The following is a 17,180-nucleotide window of genomic DNA, read 5'->3' as shown; positions in this document are numbered from 1 at the left end:
GCAGTTCACATAAACACACATTGCAGGAAAGGCAGAGTAGATGGACAGCAGCATACCAGGTGGGAATTATATGCAGTTCACAAAAACACACATTGCAGGAAAGGCAGAGTAGATGGACAGCAGCATACCAGGTGGGAATTATATGCAGTTCACATAAACACACATTGCAGGAAAGGCAGAGTAGATGGACAGCAGCATACCAGGTGGGAATTATATGCAGTTCACATAAACACACATTGCAGGAAAGGCAGAGTAGATGGACAGCAGCATACCTGTGGGTAGACAAAACAGCTTGATTAGAGGATACAGGTGGTGATGAGGATGATGAAAGTACAGCAGTGATGAATGCTCAAATGCCCCATGGAATTCTAGTCTAATTCATAGCAATTAAAAAACTGCAATTTAAAAATGCAATTTCTAAGATGGTCAGACACGTCTGGTCAGACTCATGGCTATGAATTTATTATACTATATGGAGGACTATGAGGAGTGTATTATACTATATGGAGGACTATAGTGAGTACATTATACTATATGCAGGACTATGAGGAGTGCATTATACTATATGGAGACCTATGGGGAATGTATTATACTATATGGAGGTCTATGAGGAGTGCATTATACTATATGGAGGACTATGAGGAGTGCATTATACTATATGGAGGACTACAAGGGATACATTATACTATATGGAGGACTATAAGGAGTGTATTATACTATATGGAGGACTATAGGGAGGAGGGCATTATACTATATGGAGAACTATAAGGAGTGTATTATACTATATGGAGGACTATAGGGAGTGCATTACACTATATGGAGGACTATAAGGAGTGCATTATACTATATGGAGGACTATGAGGAGTGTATTATACTATATGGAGGACTATAGTGAGTACATTATACTATATGCAGGACTATGAGGAGTGTATTATACTATATGGAGACCTATGGGGAATGTATTATACTATATGGAGGACTAAGAGGAGTGCATTATACTATATGGAGGACTATAGGGAGTGCATTATACTATATGGAGGACTATAGGGAGTGCATTACACTATATGGAGGACTATAAGGAGTGTATTATACTATGTGGAGGACTATGAGGAGTGTATTATACTATATGGAGGACTATGAGGAGTGTATTATACTATATGGAGGACTATAAGGAGTGTATTATACTATATGGAGGACTATGAGGAGTGTATTATACTATATGGAGGACTATAGTGAGTACATTATACTATATGCAGGACTATGAGGAGTGCATTATACTATATGGAGACCTATGGGGAATGTATTATACTATATGGAGGTCTATGAGGAGTGCATTATACTATATGGAGGACTATGAGGAGTGCATTATACTATATGGAGGACTACAAGGAGTGCATTATACTATATGGAGGACTATTGGAGTGCATTATACTGTACTATATGATGGACTATGGGGAGTGCATTATACTGTATGGAGGACTGTGAAGAGTGCATTATACAATATGGAAGGCTGTGGAGAGTGCATTATACTGGACGGAGAACTATGGGGTGCAGTATACTATATGAAGGACTACGGGGAGTGCATTGTACTATGTGGAGGACTATGGTGTGCATTATGCTATATGGAGACCTATGGGGAGTGCATTATACTATATGGAAGGCTATGGGGTGCATTATGCAGTATGAAGGACTATGGGGTGCAGTATACTATATGGAGGACTACTGGGCCAATATTACTATACGGAGGACTAGGTTGAGGCTATTATGATATTTGGTGGGCTATGTGCGGGCCATTATAATGTTTGAACGCCTATGTGTAAAGCTTTATACTTTATGGATGGCTTTGTGGGAGCCATTATACTGTATCCAAGCAATTATACAGTGTGAAGATTTGGTTGGGTTCCATCATACTGTGTGGAAGCCATTATACAGTGTAGTGAGGTGTGGAGCCATTATACTGTATGCAGGCCCAATGCCCATTAGACTTCATGGAGGGCTGTGTGTGGGGTACAGTTGGGGGATCATACTGTATTGGCGTCACAATTCTTTGCCGAGGGAATTGAGGCGAGGTACAGTAAGGTTATCATACACTGTGTGGAGTCTACTGTGGAGGAATTCACTGTGGGGGTATCATACTGTATTTGGGGGACACTTTACTGTACTATATGGGTACAATGAAAAGGAATCTATGGCTTCATTATTAGGATAATTACTTTATAAGGACTGCAAAGTTGTGAGATATGCTCTTCGGTGACCACACAAAATATTAATCATATATTCATTTTGTTGGTTGTGGGGGGCCCAATCAAAACTTCTGCTACGGGGCCCCATGATTTCTATGTATGGCCCTGTCAGGTGTTCTTCCTCATAGCAAGAGAGAGCCAGAAAGATTGTGCTGATCTTTCTAACAAGTCTTTTACTTCACCCCAGAGCTGGAATCACAGCTGGAATTCACTAAACCCATCAAACTCAAACAATTTGTGATTCGCTTTGTATGAATCACCTAAATTGCTCACTGTCATACTGTACCTTGCGCTATCCAGAAAAGGATTACATGACCTTAGGCGGTCTTCCTCGTAATATGAGGGAGATAGAAAGATTGTACTGAGCTTTCTAACAAGTCTTTTACTTCTTCCCAGAGCTGGAATCACAGCTACACCTCTTAGTTCTGCTGTCAATTCCTCCATGCTCCTGCTTCTGTTCGTGTGCTACATAAAGAATAAAAAACAGCATTTTTCTTCCTGTGTCCTGTGATGTGGACGAGAGACCTCATAGCAGCTAGTTTCTACCCACTAGCTCAGAGTTGCAAATTAAGAGATAGTTCTACAGAGGGCGAATCTGGTGAAAATGCAGGATACATGTTATACAATGGCCAGAAATAGTGTTATTCTTAATGTCCACACATACAGGAAAGCTTATTCTGTAAATTTACTTCAAAGTATAGTTCGCTTTTACGGTTTTTAAACCATCAGACTGATGTGAATAATGAACGACAATATTAATGCTGCATTTATAATTATAGGTGATTACTTCTTCCGTACGAGAATATTACAGACAATCTGGGTCGAACTTCTGCTGTATTTTTTTTCCGAGTAGTTTTTGCTGCTGCTTGCCACTATTTATTAAAATCACAGTCTCGTGGTAATTCCACATGGTTTGCTGTGGATGTAGAGCTTGTTATTTCCAGACCAGTGAGCGAGCAGAGCGGAGAGCAGTCAGCACAGATACGGGTTTAACCTGAATCTTCAGTGAAATCACTGGCACCAAATGCTACATGTGTGTATTTAGCAGGAGGAGGAAAGAGTACACAAGATTTCATAGAACCCTGCAGAAATTTGCCCCTTGTCTCATTAGATCTAAATCAATGCATCCAGGACTAGTTGTATATTGACACTTTACACCAAGTGGCTACAAAGTAGCATCAGGTTTAATAACCGAAGACACAAAGGAAATCATAGAGGATTAATAGTAAAGGTCATTATGTCAATGGACTGAGTCTCGTATTGCAGCTCGGCCCCATTCAGTCGAATAGAACTGATGAATACCAAACATAGCCGATGGGCAGGATAAGCGCTATAACTGGAAACAAAAATTTTTTTTCCTAATTTATTAAACCCCCTATAAATACTTGCAAACTGATGAACATTTTAAAACACCCAGACATCGGGCAGAAAAATAAGGAGGGTTTATAGGAACCTGCCCATAAATTGAATTTCTGGACAGGATTACAGATGGGTGGAACTAAAGTGACCCTCGAAATTCTAACAAAAGTCTTGGTATCTATGTCCGAACGTCCTAGCAATCACACAAAAACCAAATCAGCGTAAAAGGGTTGTTGGTCTGAAGCTAAAAGTCTGCAGTCGCTCTAGCCTGCGATATGCATACTCCCGGACACATTCCGACTAGACTGTTTCCAGCCTCTCTCTATGCACTTGAGTGACGCCGCCCACGTCTAGTCAGAATGTGGCCAGGAGTATGCATATCGCATACTTGGTAACATGACCATTCGCTCCCGGCGTTCGCATCAGAGAATCCCAAGATTGCCCAGTGCGCACGATGTGAGGAATCACAAATCTGCAGTCACACAGAGTGACAGCACACTTGTATCTTAAGACTGGACAACCCGATTCAAGAGGATGGATTTGGCTTGTAACTAGGGCTTTCATTTTAGGGGTCAGCAATAAAAAATAATTATTTTAATATTGAAAAGCCATCTAAAGGTTTATTATGGCTCTTGGACGAGAAGGGGCAGCGTAACAAATTTGTGGAATATTAAAAAAAAAAAAACACGAAAAACAAAAAATAAATGAAATACAATTAAAAAGAATTATAGCTAGTCCTCACCGCAGTTTTTAGCTATGCCACTGCTGAGAAAAAAAAATTATATATATATATATATATATATATATATATATATATATATATATATATATATATATATAAGCCACACAATCCACAGTTTGGGAAGGAACTCAGAAGTGATGTTGTTCCAATCATCTTGGAGAACCAACCATAAATCTTCTGTGTATGAGGCTTGTACACATTCGTTTGTCTCGTCACGTGATCCCAGACAGACTGGATGATGTGAGATCAGGGTACTGTAGGGCCGAATCATCACTTCCCGGACTCTTTTTTTCTTAACATAGTTCTTAATTCATTATTGTACCGCTCTCCAGCCCTTTAATGAACAAACTGCCTGATGTGACAATTTTTTACAGTCCTGAGCATCTGCTGCCATTTTTCTGCAACCCATTTCTTACGTTTTTGTGCCTATTTGGGCCACTTTTCCTTGTTTGTATGGCAAAGGTTTGGATTTTGGCCACAATTCTTCTATGAAAACGACTTCTGGCCAGATTTCTCCAAACAGTAGAGTGTGTAGCTGGTCCCACTAGTTGTTGTTAGTTCTAAGTTGATGGCACTGCTGGACATCTTCTGATTTAAAAGTGACATAATCACGATCATGTGTCTTTCATCTGCTGCACTAAGTTTCCTCATCTGAATGCTAAGTCTACGGGTCCCCAACGTTGCCCATTTCTTGGTGTCCTAAATGTTGAAAAATATATGCAGATGCTTATCCATCGTGTAATGCCATCAGGGAGGTAAATGACGGGCTACAAACTTATTCTGCAGCCAGACGACAACCAAAAACATCCAGCCAATGTCATTAAGAATGACCTTTAGCGTAAAGAAGAACAAGGAGTCCTGGCATTGATCATCCATCCCCACAGAACCTTGATCTAACATCTCCCAGTCTGTCTTGGATCACATGAAGAGACAGAAGGATTTGTACGAGCAACATCCACACAAGATCTGTGGTCAGTTCTCCAAGATGTTTGGCACAACCTCCTACCGAGATCCTTCTGAAAGGTGCTCCTCATATGAATAGCAAAGCGGATTTTCCAAAGAAATGAATTGGAAGCTTTGCAAGCATTTCTTAAAAGGTTTTCGAGAAGGATTTTGGAGCAGATGAACACCAAAAAACATCATGAATAAACTTGGTATGAACATAGCCGTAAACTCTACTATGGGGCCTTTAGTCAAAGGTTTGTTTCCATATCTGTTCCTACAGTGAACACTTGTAGTATAACTGCCTAAAAAAAAATTTCCCCCCAAATTTTGGGTGCTAATAGACTATAAAGATACCCGGGGCATAAAGGGGCACTGGTGATGGGCTACAATGTAGAAACAACTGAACATAGTGGTCATTTGTGCAAAGAGGCATGAAGTACGGGGGCATATGTCTCTGGGTTAGGGGCTACAAAGTCAACAGTTTTGGGGCACATCTGCCAAATAATTCAAAGGCAAAGGGGTAAAACAGCAACTTACATTTTAGGAATTTTCTATTGTTGGCAAAAATAATATGTGCCCAAAAAAATGGAATCCTTTTCGAAAGAGTTGGTCATTTTCCCATTTTCCTTTCCAATCTTCACCGATCACTCAAGGTTTCCTGTGCATGGTGCTTGGATGTCTTGTGTCTTGTCAACGGAATGAGTTTTGGTGTCCAGAGGCACCAAAGGGGGTAGGATTTTGGAAGTGGCTGTAAAAAGGAGTTGTGGCTGAAGAAAAAGTTTGGCAAACTCCGGCAAGACACATGCAAAGGGTTGACGAGCATGAGACTTAGTATAACTGTAAGCGGCGTATACATGATTAGTTTCCTCCAGTTATTCAAAGCCCCAAACCATTCAAGTTTAATTGGCTTCCAATTCTTAGCCGGCCCCCGAGGGATATTATGGGCTCATATCATGGACACCATATACAACATTTACAGTACTGCTCAACCAGATTCTTGAAAACAGATGGTGAAGTCATTTTGGAAAACCCTATAGGGCGGAGAGATCTAGTTATAATAGACAAAGGCAGAAGCTGGAGAAATGTCAATGGCGGACATTAGAGGAATGTGGAAAGAACAAATTTAGATATTGAAAAGAAAAAGTAATTTTCTGCACGGCCTCGGGCATCGCTGGGGGTGGAATGTGCCGGAAGAACAGAGTTAACCTCGACATGTCTGAGAATTATGTCACATCGTTCTAACTGGTAACAAATCAACGTGTGCACAACCTAGGAAGGTGCACGGGTAGGTTCCCAAACCGTAATTATAAGTAATACAAAACCCGGCACTCAACTTAGTGGTAAGAAGTAGTAGATAATTTATTGTATCCCAAGACAAAAAAAACGTTTTGGTCACACAAAAGGACCTTCGTCAGTAACTGTAAAGTAAATGTACTTTACAGTTACTGACGAAGGTCCTTTTGTGTGACCGAAACGTTTTTTTGTCTTGGGATACAATAAATTATCTACTTCTTCTTACCACTAAGTTGAGTGCCGGGTTTTGTATTACTTATTGTTCTAACTGGGACACTAAGAAGCTCCAGAAAAGATGGCATATAGAAGTATGATGAGAGGAGAATGCATTATAAAAGGACGGCAAGAATTATATCAGGCGGCTGAGACAGAAAAGTTTTCTTTCAGTTTAGGAAGCGCTCAACTTCAATTTAATTTTAGATTTTATTCCTTACATGTTTCTGGTATTTTAATGGGGTTGCATGAAATTAGAATTTTTTTGTAATTTTTTTTTTTCCGAGAAAAGCGCCACTCTTGTTCATAGGTTCTGTCTGGTATTGCAATCTGCAAATAAAAAAAATTGCCTCTTCTGGGAAACAAAAAACACTATAAAATGATTGCATTTTTTGGGGGGGTCGTAATACCTCTCCCTCCCAAAAAATGCAATAAAAAGCCATATAACGAGATCTTGTGTGCCCCAAAAATGTAACTAAAAGAACCACAAGAATGCTTGAAAAAAACAAGCACTTGACAGATAAATAAAGTTATTGGCCTCAGAAAAAGCGACACGTCTCAATTTTTGTTTTCTTTTTGTTTGTTTTTTTTATTCTATTTTTTTTTAAATCACTAACATAAAAGAGATTGGTATGGCTGTAATCGCACTGATCTGGAGAATCGTATTTCGAGATCGTTTTTTACTGCAACAATGAACGCAGCAAAACAAGAAAACTGAGCTGGACTAGAAGTGTAAGAGCGTGTTCACACTGCGGCCATTTTACAAGAAAAACCCGAGAAAAAAAAACAAAACGAGCAAATGCCCTACAGCAAGTAAATAAGAAAATAGTAATAGTACATGTGATTGACGTAGGTCGTCTGCACCTGCCAGGAAGCTATAGAGCGTTCGTAGCCGATGTGACGATGAGTAATATCAGGATTTGTTCTGCAGCGTTTGCGTTGTGGGTTTATCTCAGCGCAATATCTACATGTACTTTGTTTCTCGCGGTTTCCTTTCACGCTTCTAAAACCGATGCTGAGGCCGGATTCTCACAAGGTGGAAGAACTCCTCGTTTGATTGTGAGAAATAATAACTTTTTTGCTGTTTAGCACAATGTGTCTTCTCCGGAATATTTCTGCAGGGTGCGGAGGGGACACTCCTAACTATAGGACCCTATGAATCCCGGCTCTGCTCCTGATTTATGGGGATTTTTTGTTTTGTCTTGTTTGTTTTTTTGTTCACACTTAATCTTTATTGAAGAACTATAAATTAAAAAAAACAAACCTGTTCTCCTTTTTGGGGATAGATCGAACCATAACTTCCCATGATGTACTAATTTGTCATGCTAGGTAGCTCGTTCCTTTCGACATAACATTTTGTCATGGTGATACATTGGATGGTCGGACGTTGCCTTCTATATCCTGCTGAATCGCACTGATTATTGCTGGTTGTAGAATGAGTTCACTGGGGATCTGTCAGTGAGCTCATTCTGATGGGAAAGTTCACCTGACTTTTTCTAAGCTCCTGAGATCTTATTCATGACCACAGACCACATCAAAGTTTAATGTGCAGGGAAACAAAAAGCCAAACGGTGCGAAATTCTTGATGAAACCCAATTGCGAAAATTAAGTTTCGACCCCAAATAAATGCGCACACTTTACTGCCCGCTGCCACAGATATCAACCTGGAAACTAAAATTCTGCTTCTGAGCTGGATTACGGAAGCTTGAGCTGCTCAGCTACACACATGGAGCTGGAGCCATAAATGACTGAATCCCAGGGCAGCACTTTACCTGCACACACTAATAAAAAAGCAGTGACATTTTTATAACAAGCCATAAACGGGCAGAACTGTGTGGACATTCAGAATCTGGTGCATTCAATTCCAGCAGACACAAAGGGAATTGTGAGAAGAAAAAAAAAAGAAATTGAACCGACAGACAATATGCAATTATTATACGAGCTTTGCTTCCCTTTCGCTGCCATCATGTAAGATATAGTTCACAAAGGAATTCTCCTTTACTGTAACGTTTCCTATTGTGCAAAGCATCTACAAACTGATTTCAGTAATATTATAAACCGAGATGAATGAATCTCCCGAAATTCAAATTTAAGAGATTCATTCGAATTGCGTCGGGAAAATTAGATGTTTATCCAATGGCCGAAAATTCAGAATGTGATTAACTTTATATTAAATTCTATTCGCTTTAAATTAACTTGTTTCTCTTTAGATTTAAACTGGTAACAATATGTACAAAAACAAAATTGAAAGGACTTCTCTAGAGCTGCCCCATTTCTCTAGAATGCTCTTCTTTGCTCCATTGAATCTAAAGGGTGGTAAAGTATAAACAGACAACTTTTCTTTATGCACCCACTTTAGCGGTGATGGAGATCTAGACTTGTATCAAACTCATGCTCACGTTGGGTGGGGCAGCAGTCATGTAAGTGTAGCCTTACTTAGACTTACCACATGTTCGGCTGTACCTATCCACGCCTTAGCCGTAGCACAATGCCTTCTCCCTCAAAGATGTTGCCACAATTGGCATGGCAGTGGTAAGGGATGCTAAACAGTGTTATGCACCTGGTTTTACTCCTCTCACCGGCTTTACAGGTGGCCTGTCGTGCTCCTGTATGATCATCTGCCTCGAGCTATATAGGCATATAAGGCCTACCAAGACTCACACCGGTGTTTTGGTGTTAAGACTTTTAGTGTTCCTAGTCATGTTTTCCTGCAGCCTCTAGTACCTATGCTACCTGCTTCCTGATCTCCTGCCTGCTTGCAATTTCCAGTGCCTATGCGACCTGCTTCCCGATCTCCTGCCTGCCTGCAGCCTCCAGTGCCTATGCGATCTGCTTCCCGATCTCCTGCCTGCCTGCAGCCTCCAGTGCCTGTGCTACCTGCTTCCCGATCTCCTGCCTGCCTGCAGCCTCCAGTACCTATGCTACCTGCTTCCCGATCTCTTGCCTGCCTGTGGCCTCCAGTGCCTATGCTACCTGCTTTCCAGTCTCTTCTCTGCCTGCAGCTTCTATTACCTATGCTAGCTGCTTCCCAATCTCCTGTTTGCCTGCAGCCTCTAGTACCTATATGACCTTTGACCTTCTACCTGCTTCCTGGACTCCTGTCTGCCAACAGTCTCTAGTGCTTCTACTACCCATTTCACGTGTGCCTCACTTGCCTGCTGCACTGACGCATTTGACCCATGTGCCCACCGGGACCTTGGGCTTGAAGAATCCACCTCACCAGGTGAGACAAAACAAGCGATACATGCGCAGAGTGTGTGGTCATCCAGCCATGAGAAATCAGAGGCGGATTTCTGCCTACCATTATCAAGACCCAAGTTTCTCTTGGCATTGTTGGAAGAGTAATTGACGTTTTACTTTTTATTAAATAAAGTAGACATGGTACTGGAGAAGAGAAATGGAGGATGAGGAGGCAGCCAACAAACATACCGCTGAAGAACCACTACCAGGCTCTAACGCAGGACAACTATGAAGATGTATATCAAAAAAGTAATTTGCCCTCAAAGAACACCCCAATAAAAAATCAGAAACCTCTTGAAGGTTAAAAAAGAAGAGCTATGGTGAAGAAGAAAAGGAGTGTGGTGGTCATGGGGGATTCCCTACTAAGAGGAGCAGAAGTCAATATCTGCCAACCGGACATTTCCTCACGAAAAGTGTGCAGTCTTCCAGGTTCCCAAATCAAAGCTGTGTGTGATAGGGCATCAAGATTTAAGAATCTTCAGTGCTACAGACGACTACAGCTGTCTGCTAATGCACGTAGGAACAATTGACACAGCAAAAAAGGACCTAGAAACTATAGGCAGAGACTTTGAAGACCTAGGCCAGAATGTGAAGGAACTGGGAGCACAGTTCATCTTCTCATCCATCCTCCCAGTGGCTGGACATGGCACAAAGAGATTGAACAGGATTCTAGAAGGGAACAACTGGCTACGTCAATGGTGCCATCAGCAACGCTTTGGGTTTCTTGACCATAGAGTGAATTATGTGTATGATGGACTCCTGGCTAGAGATGGGTTGCATCTTCTGAAAACAGGAAAACACATATTTGGTAGACACCTTGCTACACTTATCAGGAGAGCTTTAAACTAGAGCAATATGGGGTGGGAAATATATGGACAGGAAAAAGTATGCAACTAGTGGAACTAAAGAAGAAAGACAACAAATTCTGAATGAAAATAGAGAAGCATGAACTTAAACACTTGCTAAAAAGGGAAAAACAAATGTATATCAAATGGAAAAAGGGGGCATATCTAAAGAAGAATCTAATGATTAATGATATCTGCAGGGAATGCAGGGCAAGAGTTAGAAGATATAGAGGCCTCAAAGAAGACCAAAAGCAATAACAAAGGATTTGCGGGGGGGGGGGGGGGGGGGGGGAGGGTAAGGGTGTCAAAAGTGGAAGATAAGTCAAAGATGCTATAGGGTTTTTACGGGACGAAAAGGGTGAAGTTGTCAAAATGATGTTGAGAAGGCCAGTCTTTCAAATTCCTATTTTGCATCTGTGTTCTCTAAGAAAGCAAATGTGACATCAACTGATCTTCACTGTGCTATCAGAGAGATGGAGAGGGAACACTAATTTTAATGAATTTAAATCTTCTGGTCCTAATAAATTGCATCCTAGGATACTGAAAGAAATAGCAGAATAAATTGCAGAACCACTAGCCAGAATCTGGAGAACAGGAGAAGTCCCAGAACAGCCAGCATGGGTTTGTAACAAACAAGTCATGCCAGACTATTCTAATTTTCTTCTATGATGGAAACACTGACTGGGTGGATAAGGGAAATGTGGTAGATATAGTCTAGCTCAACATCAGCAAAGCATTTGATAAAGTATCTTATACTATCCTTATCGAAAAAATGACCAAGTATGGAATTGATAAGGCTACGGTTAGGTGGATTCATAACTTGCTCAGTATGAACAATACTCAGAGTAGTAATAAATGGCTGCACATCCAATTGAAAGAGATTTTCAAGTGAAGTATCACAAGGCCCTGTCCTGGCCCCAGTGCTGTTCAACATTTTTATAAATAATCTAGATAAGGGAACTGAAGGTAAACAAATCAAATTTTCAGACGATTCAAAGTTAGGAGGAATAGCTAACACTAGAGAAGACAGAGAAAGGAGTCAGAAGGATCTAGATATGTTTGAACAATTGGCAGTGAATACTAGAATGACATTTAACAGGGAGAAATGCAAAATTCTACATCTGGGTAAGAAAAACAAAAATTACATCTACAGAATGGGAGGATTAGAACTAAGCAACAGCACATGTGAAAAAGATGGATATACTAGTGGATCACAGACTACACATGAGTCAACAGTGTGGTGCAGCAGCAAAAAAATCTCCCTCGTCTTCTCCTTCGTCAGTCCTATCTGGAATACTGTGTCTAGTTCTGGGCACAATATTTTAAAAAAAATATATAGAAACATAGAAAAACTGGATCAAGTTCAGAGAAGAGCTACCAGAATGGTGAGTGGACTGCAAACTATGTCTTACGAAGAATGGTTGAAGGATCTGGGAATGTTTAGCTTGCAAAAAAGAAGGCTGAGAGGAAACTTAATAGCTGTCTACAAATATCTGAAGGGCTGTCACAGTGTAGAGGGATCATCTTTATTCTAATTTGCACATGAAAACACGAGAAGCAATGGAATGAAAATGAAAGGGAGATGATACAGATTAGAAATTAGAAAAAAAACTTTTTGACAGTAAGGCTGATCAATGAGTGAAAAGGCTGCCACGAGAGGTGATGAGTTCTTTTTCAGTGGAAGTCTTCAAACAGAGGCTGGACAGACATCTGTCTGGGATGGTTTAGTGAATCCTGCATTGAGCAGGGGGTTGGACATGATGACCCTGGAGGTCCCTTCCAACTCTGGCATTCTATGAATCACCTATTATTTCTTACCTCATTAATGGGAAAGTCTGCCTTTACTGAATACAGGTTTTACCCATGTACTGAAAGTAAAAGATCAGTCCAGGAGGAGAAAGGAGCAGATTTGTCTGATATAATATATTATTAAGTTTCTTATTTTTATGTGCACTATTGATTTATGAAATAAAACTTAAAAATGACAGTTACACTTTAAAGCTAAGCTCCGGTACTGCATAACTGGTTCTGCCTGAGCTTCATTCTCAACTGTTGGATGGCTGCGTTACAAAGTTGACTATCTTGTTGTCGTTGACCAATACCAACTGTTCCTCCAACCATTCCAGTTTTATTTAGATCCATCCTAGCACTAGTTTCTGGACACGTGTATCAACAAAGACTAATTTCCAATACGCATTGCCAAGAGATCCACGGCAAGTGCCACCAGTGCCCAGCCTCTAAGCTATGAAGACTATGTTGGATCTCCAGGTTGGAGCAGAGAAGATAGCATAACTTCCAACTTTTAGCTTTTGCCTCGAAGTTTGTGACCCAAAATCTGAAACCTCTAAGTTATACCACCTAATCTGCACCAACCCAGAAATCCAATATGGTTCTTCTTGTAGACCACTCCTGGCTTGATACATTCATTGTGCTCTCACCGAATGTGTCACCTCGGTCTACAGCTAAATGTGTTAGAAATCCCCTTCTGTGACTTCATGTTTTTGTCTAAATGTGAGATTTCAGTTTTTATTTAGGGTTTTCACAAAATGACAAAAGGTATTTTTGAACGTTGAAAGCCACTTCCTCCCTGGAAATGTCAGACACAGGAGACGTGGTGGTGGGCTGCTGATCATAGTTTTATATCTAAGATTTTATCGGCGTCTTCTGGAAACCCAAAAAAATCTCCCACAGACTTTGTGAGTAACTACATGCGAGTCTCAATCATGTCTGAGAACATAGCGAGAGATCACGAGATGGACCACACGTCTGCTCAATGTCTTCAGACATGAAGAGGCACACAGAACTCTCCCTCCTCTGAGACCTCTGTACTTTCAGGTCTTCCTCTCATTTATTTTTATCTCTATGCATTTTCGTTTCCTCTTAGTTTTTTTGTATAAATACATATGAAATGTCAGAAGAGTGTACGACTTGGCCGTAGACGTAGGTGGCCTTAGAATGGTCGATTTTTTAACTATTAAATTACACATGTTGCATTAATAAGAGACTCCAAATAATTCCTACAAAGGGTTGACTTAATGGTGATCAAAAAACCTATAAAAAAGTCCAATGGTTGAATATAAAGAATAAATGGACTCTGAAGAATCGTTCTAGGTGCGGTGTGTTGTCTATGGTAGAGCCTGAGGGTGTACTGCATCACACAGGGAATCAAAAGCACAAACATGAAAATGGCATCCATGTACCAAACCCCTTTAAGTGGTTAAATGAAAACTCAACCCATAATACCCACCCTAAAACAGTGCCTATCACATAAAGCCTCCATAACAGTACCAGTTACAAGGTGCTCCCCATAGCAATGCCAGCCACATAGAGCCTCCATAACAGTACCAGTTACAAGGTGCTCCCCATAATAGTGCCAGCCACATAGAGCCTCCATAACAGTACCAGTTACAAGGTTCTCCCCATAACAGTGCCAGCCACATAGAGCCTCCATAACAGTACCAGTTACAAGGTGCTCCCCAAAACAGTGCCAGCCACATAGAGCCTCCATAACAGTACCAGTTACAAGGTGCTCCCCAAAACAGTGCCAGCCACATAGAGCCTCCATAACAGTACCAGTTACAAGGTTCTCCCCATAACAGTGCCAGCCACATAGAGCCTCCATAACAGTACCAGTTACAAGGTGCTCCCCAAAACAGTGCCAGCCACATAGAGCCTCCATAACAGTACCAGTTACAAGATTCTCCCCATAACAGTGCCAGCCACACAGAGCCACCATAACAGTACCAGTTACAAGGTTCTCCCCATAACAGTGCGAGCCACACAGAGCCTCCATAACAGTACCAGTTACAAGGTTCTCCCCATAACAGTGCCAGCCACACAGAGCCACCATAACAGTACCAGTTACAAGGATCTCCCCATAACAGTGTGAGCCACACAGAGCCTCCATAACAGTACCAGTTACAAGGTTCTCCCCATAACAGTGCCAGCTACATAGAGCCTCCATAACAGTACCAGTTACAAGGTGCTCCCCATGACAGTGCCAGCCACATAGAGCCTCCATAACAGTGCCAGATACAAGGTGTTCCCCATAATAATGCAAGCCACACAGAGCCTCCTTAAAAGTACCAGCTACAAGGCACTCCACATAACAGTGCCAGCTACATAGAGCATCCATAACAGTATCAGCTACAAGGTGTTCCCCATAACAGTGCCAGCAACAGACTGTTTTCTCTAGTAGTGCCAATCATATGGGCACACTAGAGTTAGTTACACAGTACAAGTTACAATGTGCTCCCCATAAAAGTGCCATCCACACAGCACTTCTTATAACAGCACCGGCCACACCGCACTTCTTATATCAGTACCAGCCACACAGCACTTCTTATAACAGTACCAGCGACACAGCACTTCTTATAACAGTACCGGCCACACAGCACGTCTTATATCAGTACCAGCCACACAGCACTTCTTATAACAGTACCAGCCACACAGCACTTCTTGTATCAGTACCAGTCATACAGCACTTCTTATAACAGTACCAGTCAAACAGCACTTCTTATAACAGTACCAGTCATACAGCACTTCTTATATCAGTACCGGCCACGCAGCACTTCTTATATCAGTACCAGCCACACAGCACTTCTTGTATCAGTACCAGTCATACAGCACTTCTTATAACAGTACCAGTCATACAGCACTTCTTATAACAGTACCAGTCATACAGCACTTCTTATATCAGTACCAGCCACACAGCACTTCTTATATCAGTACCAGCCACACAGCACTTCTTATATCAGTACCAGCCACACAGCACTTCTTATATCAGTACCAGTCATACAGCACTTCTTATAACAGTACCAGTCAAACAGCACTTCTTATAACAGTACCAGTCATACAGCACTTCTTATATCAGTACCGGCCATGCAGCACTTCTTGTATCAGTACCGGTCATACAGCACTTCTTATAACAGTACCAGTCATACAGCACTTCTTATATCAGTACCAGCCACGCAGCACTTCTTGTATCAGTACCAGTCATACAGCACTTCTTATAACAGTACCAGTCATACAGCACTTCTTATAACAGTACCAGTCATACAGCACTTCTTATATCAGTACCAGCCACACAGCACTTCTTGTATCAGTACCAGTCATACAGCACTTCTTATAACAGTACCAGTCATACAGCACTTCTTATAACAGTACCAGTCATACAGCACTTCTTATATCAGTACCAGCCACGCAGCACTTCTTATATCAGTACCAGCCACACAGCACTTCTTATATCAGTACCAGTCATACAGCACTTCTTATAACAGTACCGGCCACACAGTACGTCTTATAACAGTACTAGCCACATAGCACTTCTTATAACAGTACCAGCCACATATCACTTCTTATAACAGTAGCGGTCACAGAGCACTTCTTATAACAGTACCGGTCACACAGCACTTCTTATAACAGCACCGGCCACACAGCAGTTCTTATATCAGTACCAGCCACACAACACTTCTTATAACAGTACCAGCCACACAGCACTTCTTATAACAGTACCGGTCACACAGCACTTCTTATAACAGTAGCGGTCACACAGCACTTCTTGTAACAGTACCGGTCACACAGCACTTCTTATAACAGTAGCGGTCACAGAGCACTTCTTATAACAGTACCAGCCACACAGCACTTCTTGTAACAGTACCGGTCACACAGCACTTCTTCTATCAGTACCAGTCCCACAGCACTTCTTATAACAATACCAGCCACACAGTGGCCTCATAACAGGGCGAGCCACATGGTGACTTATGTAATAGTATTTATCACACAGTACCTCTTATAACTGTAACAACCACACAGTGACTTACATAACAGTACCTGCAAAATAATACCTCTTATATCAGTACCAGCCACACAGTGACATATTACAGTACCAAGAATAGGACCTTTCATTACCTGGCAAGTCAGAGTCCAATATAAATTTATAGGAAACAGATCATCCATTTCCCTCTCCCGTTCACCTCCATGAGGAAAACATACATAATATTTCCGACTTTTTTCTATTATTCCACTCTAATGTTCCTTTCAAGAAGAATCTGAATGTGAAATTTAAAATACATTGAAACATTACAAAGCTCCATCGCCTGAGCCCTCAAATAAGATTAGTTCTGTAAGAGTCAATACGTTTTACAGAATGGAGGGAAGGCAGCGCGTGAATTCTATTCATTAGTGATGCATGCGGTCTTTAGACGTACAAGGCGGATTTTCACTCAAGTAAAGCTATTTCATATTTCTATTCCAAAGAAAAGAGAAGCAGTTGACTTATCTGGGTGAGCTTTTTCTTTT

Source organism: Ranitomeya imitator, chromosome 5 (genome assembly GCF_032444005.1).
Source record: "Ranitomeya imitator isolate aRanImi1 chromosome 5, aRanImi1.pri, whole genome shotgun sequence".
Taxonomy (NCBI): domain Eukaryota; kingdom Metazoa; phylum Chordata; class Amphibia; order Anura; family Dendrobatidae; genus Ranitomeya; species Ranitomeya imitator.
This window is presented reverse-complemented; position numbering follows the sequence as displayed.